Consider the following 6,234-nt stretch of genomic DNA (forward strand, 5'->3'; position numbering starts at 1 on the left):
CTAAGCATCTGTTCTTTGGCTACATGCTGCCAAGACGGTGACAATATCTAAAATTAAGTTATTGTTGTCATATTTTACAAGAAATTTATCATCCCACAAAATATACCCAAAAGACACACATTTCCCGAGCAGCCTGAAGACAATATTTTTTGTGTGTAAATACAGTTATATGGCTGTTGTTAAAGAGCCAGTTTATGTCACTTTCATACTGATTGGAGGGTGATTCAAGTTGTGCATTTGTAGACTGATGGAGTGCCTGAAGCGATGGTGGCCATTTGGGAGCAGCGAGGGGCTGATTTCTCTTCTTTTAATCTGGTCACACTGGGCTGGGTGTGTCCTCATTTGGTTGCTTGGAACTCTAATGGCTGCAACACTCTGGAGGACTTAATTACTACCCAAGCAGCGCTCTGAGATACACTTGGAATTTTTTAAAGCCACTTGCCTTTTAATTGCTGCCATTTCTTCCCCTCTAAGAAAAGAAGCCTCTCTTTTGTCTGCACGTGAAAGGGGTTTGGAGAAGGCCAGAGTAGAGAAGAGCCACTCAGACAAAGACAGAAATAAAATATTATAGCAAAGCGGGCTCATTTTAATTGAGATTATTTCCTAGATTGTGGCTCTGATTGAGAGACATCACTTGAAATTTTCCTCATATGGTGTCAAACATCTTATGTGCTTAAATATATTGTGTCTCTATTGATTTCTACATGAAGCTCAGCTCAGATAGAATATTCAACTATTCAGCTTGAGCCAGCACAGACTGCTCTCCCTCTGACTTTCTCTTTCTTCGCACCCAGAGGGGCGCCTGGTTTCCACAGCACCAAAGGAGAGCCTCTTATCATGGGAACATGACAAGCAGGTGCCCGGTGCTCAAGAGTGATTGGTATCGGCGCCTGTGGGGTTGAACTCGTGGCCTTTTCCGCCGTTACTCTGCATCAAACATGCTGATGAGAGTTGATCAGCCCTGACAAGCAGTCTCAGGTTAACACTGATGAGCTGAAATTAAATGGAGAGATGCATGTTAAAGTACTTAATCACATGTTTTGGTTTTGGTGCCAGAGAGATAAAGGATACCAAAAGAATATAAGATAAAAACCGTTGCTACTGCTTATTTTTACCTGACCATGTAGCATTTCAAGGGTACATGGAACTCGTCCTACAGATTTAAAAATAGCATAAACTGTCCATGTAACCTCATTTTAAGCACTCCTCTAGGGGCTTTGAAATCATGAAATGATTTATCAGAGTTGACACATCAATTTCTTTTGCGCTCACAAATTCTGCTGCATATGCTTGCTTCATATGCTTTTGGTCATGAGATTATTTTCTCATGAACACTTGTCACAGATGCAAATTTTGACAACTTTTTCTTTCATTCAGTAATATTCAGTCATAACACTGTCACATTTAATCAAACTAGCACACACACACACACACACACACACACACACACACACACACACACACACACACATATATATATATACATATATATATATATATATACACTAATTTGACATTAATTTGAAGGACATTTTCCCCAAGTTCTTTCATATTTGCTGTGTTATATAGGAAATACAGTACATACATTTGAGAGAAACCTAATGTTTTATGGTCATATGTGAGATAATATAATACCCTTTCTTATCACCTAGTCTACTTCCTTTTATCTGTCTTTGGCTCCTTCTCCCAGTTAGTGGCTTCTCTCTTTGGGAGAGTGGAGCATGGCAGCAGGGGTTTAACTCCTCCATGGCTTTTGGTTAGCCAGCTGCCCTCATTGGAAACTAGATTGGGCCACCTTTCACTGCCGCAGATTTTGCAAATCCCCTTCATAATGTCAGGACTGCTGTTTCAGGAATGCGGGATTTTGCTGGAAGGCTCCGCTGGCATTTTCTCCAAAGGTCACCTGAGCCGTTCACCGTTTAGTTATATGATTTTCGGAGCATGCCTTTTCGCCAATATGTTCAATAGTATTGGCACCTTATACTGTAGGTGGACTGAGCCCTTAAGTAGTATAGATATTGATCGCACAGGAACAGGTTCAGGTGAGTTATGTGTAGTATGTGTGGCATTTTAAAGCTGCTGAGCTTGAAATGGATGCACTGAGTAAAAACGATTTGAATATCATAAGGAAGGAAAATTAGTCTCGCACTAATATATTCTTATATACAGTTTGTAAGGTTCAGTGCATTCTAGGAGACAGTTTATGGTGATAGATTTCACCTTTTTGCTGTGTTACTCTGCTTTCCTCTTCTTCAGTGAATGAACTGCTACATTTTCCAGAATGCTGTTGGAAATATACAGAATATGTGATGACAGTAAAATTAACTTAATTTTGGATATTCTGTGGATAACACTAACAAGTAAATCTTATTAACTATTAATTAATAGTAACTATTAATTACTGGAGGAACAGGATGAATTTATTTTTTCTACATATGCTCCATGGGCTTATGTGGTCCATATATCATGTGCAGTATGTTTTCATCTGGGTAATTTCCATAGACGTATTATAAGAGCTGGATACTGTACTGAAAATGGCACCCAAGAATTGCTCGGCTGGAGCATATGGCAAAAAAAGTTTCTAGCTCCCGGGTTTACTCGGCATTGTGTGACCCACTGAATATGCACAGCAGTTTTTTCTCCCGCTGGCCCTGCCCATGAGTTCCTGCTCAACCCAAAGACTTTACATTGTGATGACGTCACAGATTTTTAAATCGCTTTCCTCGGCTCGAGGAAAGTATTACAAATATAAAACCTCCATGGATCAAATATTGATAATAGAAAGAGTCATAATTGACCTTGTTTGCAGTTCAAGATGTCCTGTCAACAGTTTTACAGATGTCTCTTTTATAATGGTGGTCTATAGAGAAAAAGCTTTTTGGGCCGTAGGGCGATTTTTTTCACTGCAATACCACAAATGACAACTGGGAAAAATTGGCTGCAACACTGAGCAGTGGAGCCATATCCAGCTCTTATAATACATCCATGGTAATTTCTTTACAGTGGGAAGTTTTTTTTTTGGGCTTCATGCCCCACTGAGCAACTTTCATAGGAATGAACGGAGCCCTACCTCCAATGCTGCATCCAGTTCTCTATGCATCGATGGACATGACCTAACAATACAGCATCAGTTTAGATAGATAGATACTTAATGTCTAAAGTTCATTAGGAAATCTTGAGTTGGAGTCTATCTACCGTAAGTGTTAATGTACTGTGATACTCTGGGTGGCCTATCTGCACCATTATTCATTAGCACTATAGTAGACAGGTAGGAACTAAAAGTCAAGCTGAACGTGTTTCAGCAAAGGTTGTTCATAGGTTGTTTATTATTGGTTTCACTGATGTTGAGTAAGTACAAAACAAGGGAAAAATAATTCTTTTGTTATCACTGTGATTATCTTAAACCCTCAAAATTACAAAATTAATGCTGTTCTTTATTGAGTGCAGTTGGGGAATTAAAGGACCCACAAAAAGAAGTTTGCTCTGTGTCCGGTCCATTAATTTATGACCAGGCTACATTTAGAATTTAATATCTGAAATCACGTCTTTGTTAAATTGTCATAATTTATATATCTGCATGGTCAAACAAGGGGCAGACAAAAGTGGCTTTGTATGTTTGGAGTGTGTTCTTAGTCGTAAACAAAAGAGAGAAGGACTGCACACTCATAAGCAATCTTTTTATTTTAAATTATATAGATCAGCATTTCAACACATCTTACTTTACTCAAGAGATTTGAGCTTTGAAAATAAATTAGCTTAGACTGGACCAAATGTCCATCTGTTTAAATGAAATGTGTTTGTTATTGGCAGAAACACAGAAAATGTCAGTGATGGAGTTACAGTTCATGCAAAAGATCTCATCCAATGAGAAAACATCATCAAACATCAGCCAGTAGAGTTCACTTTTTTTAATTAATCCAACATTCAGAAAAACTCTACTCTATAACATTAATATAAACCATTAATGACAGAGCCTTGAAGTGACATTGTCTGTATAGTAATATCTATCAAGAAGGCTGATGTCAGATCAGCTATAGTAATCTTAGCAGACTGGAAATATTTTTGGCAACTAACCAACAATATTGTAGTCACTTCTGGTCAGAGTGACCTTACTGTAGTAAGCTGGTCACTCTGAAGACACCTCAAAACATCTTCTTGGGGTGGCAGCCAAGTTTGATGATGCAAATAGCAAAAAACTGTTTAATACCTTAGAGTCCACTTCCTGTTTTATTTTGTAGTCACGGTTCTTGTGTATTTTGCTAAGAGTTACTTCCGGTTTCCCGCCAGTTTTCCCTACACACCTGTGCCTTGTTTGTAATTAGTCTTGCCCTATTTATACCCCTATGTTTCCACTTACCCTCTGCCAGATTGTCATAGTTGCCCTTGTGTGTATATGCTCTCCAGCCGTTCTCTCTTCATATTTGCTTGCCTGGTTTTTGTCTCTGCCTGGATTAATGGACTTTGGTTTTTGTGCTTTTTCCCTGAATGGATTCTGCTGCCTTCACTGACTACCTTCCCGCGTAAGACCTCTGAGTTTCTAAGTAAGTAAGTTCTTGTCACCAGAAGTTTTTTTTTAGCAGTGATCCATCAATCTAACTGACTTTTTTGATGTCTTCTGTGTCAGAACAACATTATTTCCTGCTATTAAAGATACTGGTGTCACTCACTGCCATAGGAATCTGTTCAGCTGGACGTCTTCTACTAGTTGATCAGATGACAGCAGACAAACACATGTTGGCTCCTTGTGGTTCATTCTGAATACAACACACAGAAAGCTTTAGTGATCAGTTCACTGAAGGTTTCAGGTCCTAAATACATACAGCTACAAGCAAATTTAAAGTATCCCACCACAGTAGGTATAAAATGCAGAAGGTTTTGTCCATCAGCCTAAAAAGCAAAATTCATGTAACCATCTTCTTCCCAATTTCATAGAGCTCATGTATTCATTGCCTGTTAAGTTATACTGTCACAGCACTTCTCCGAGTTCTGCCCAGCAACCTTTACATTCACTTTTATCATCGAGGCTGAACCTAAAATACTCCCAGGGGCAGAGGCCCCTGTTTGGGAGTATTTTTTTACTAGTCCCATAAGATTATCCCCACAACTCAGTCACCATCTTTGTCAGCTCAGCTGCCTGTTCCACCAGCAGGGACCAACCTCTGGTGGCACGTGCTGTGCACTACAATACATCACCTCAATACAGCATCTCCATATTAGTTTAATAGAAAGAGGAACGTCTGTATTTTTGATGATACTGAAAATCATACTTTTGGGATTTCTAAATGGCCTGGTATACTGTAATACCTTGATACCACCTAATCCTATAACTCACATACACTTTTGTTTACAGAGACAGGCTAGACGCTAATGCTAGCCAACCCCTAACAGTAAAATACAGATGAGACTTGTGCACATCCATTGTAATATTAGCAACAAACTGAATACTTCATTAATGATACCAGTGATTTGATCCTGCTGCAATAACATTGGTCTGTAAGTCCAAGGGGTAAAAAAGACATCACGTCACTATAGGTTAGCCAGCTAACATAAATTAGCTAATGTTAACGCTTGTTCCAGCAGATCTCTGCCAAACCACCATACCGTTATTAAGCTGGTTAAAACTTTAACCCAGCTCAGTTCTATGTGGAAAAAATACAGTGAGAAACAGACGTACTTGTGGTCTGGGAACTCCGGCTGTACTCATGGAAGCTGAAGGTGTAATGTTAGGTCATGCCTGTAAGGTAAAGTTTGTTTGCAGCCACAGACTCACAGCAAAGAAGGCTCGCCCCCCTGGCTCTATGATTAGATAGTGAAATGATATTCCTGATGTTAAATGATATGTTATTCTGAGCATCCCAATTGGCTATTCAGGAGGAAGCGTCAAAAAATACTTCATCATGGATGTATAAAGAGAACTGGATACAGGAAGAGCGCCAGGCTTTGAAGCAAATTTGACATAGCGGTCAAACTGTGTAATTACAACGTCATGTGATGCACACTGGCCCAAAAAGACTTTTTCGACTTACATTGTGAGAGAGACGTCTGTAAATCAGCGGATACATTTTTTTGAGTGTTACAACCCCCATGAAATGACATGTCTCACTATCAGAATTTGATCCTCCTGGTCGGATCACATTTCAAAAGCCTAGAAGAGCCGCATGATTTGATTGTTTCATCCCCGTTCAAGTTAGCCGGAGGGCTAAACTGGAAGTAGCCGACTCGGCTGGCAAAATC

At 39.4% G+C, this 6,234-nt stretch overlaps 1 long non-coding RNA gene across 1 annotated transcript; it reads right to left on the reverse strand.

Moving 5' to 3' along the window:
• Positions 1-409: 409 nt before the first annotated feature.
• On the reverse strand, positions 410-5,882 carry LOC122978784. The gene is made up of 3 exons (XR_006402738.1): positions 5,675-5,882; positions 4,668-4,754; positions 410-993 (listed from the first exon to the last, which is right to left on the reverse strand). It is a non-coding gene; the product is annotated as an uncharacterized LOC122978784 (long non-coding RNA).
• Positions 5,883-6,234: the final 352 nt, after the last annotated feature.

Source organism: Thunnus albacares, chromosome 3, assembly GCF_914725855.1.
Source record: "Thunnus albacares chromosome 3, fThuAlb1.1, whole genome shotgun sequence".
NCBI classification, from domain to species: domain Eukaryota; kingdom Metazoa; phylum Chordata; class Actinopteri; order Scombriformes; family Scombridae; genus Thunnus; species Thunnus albacares.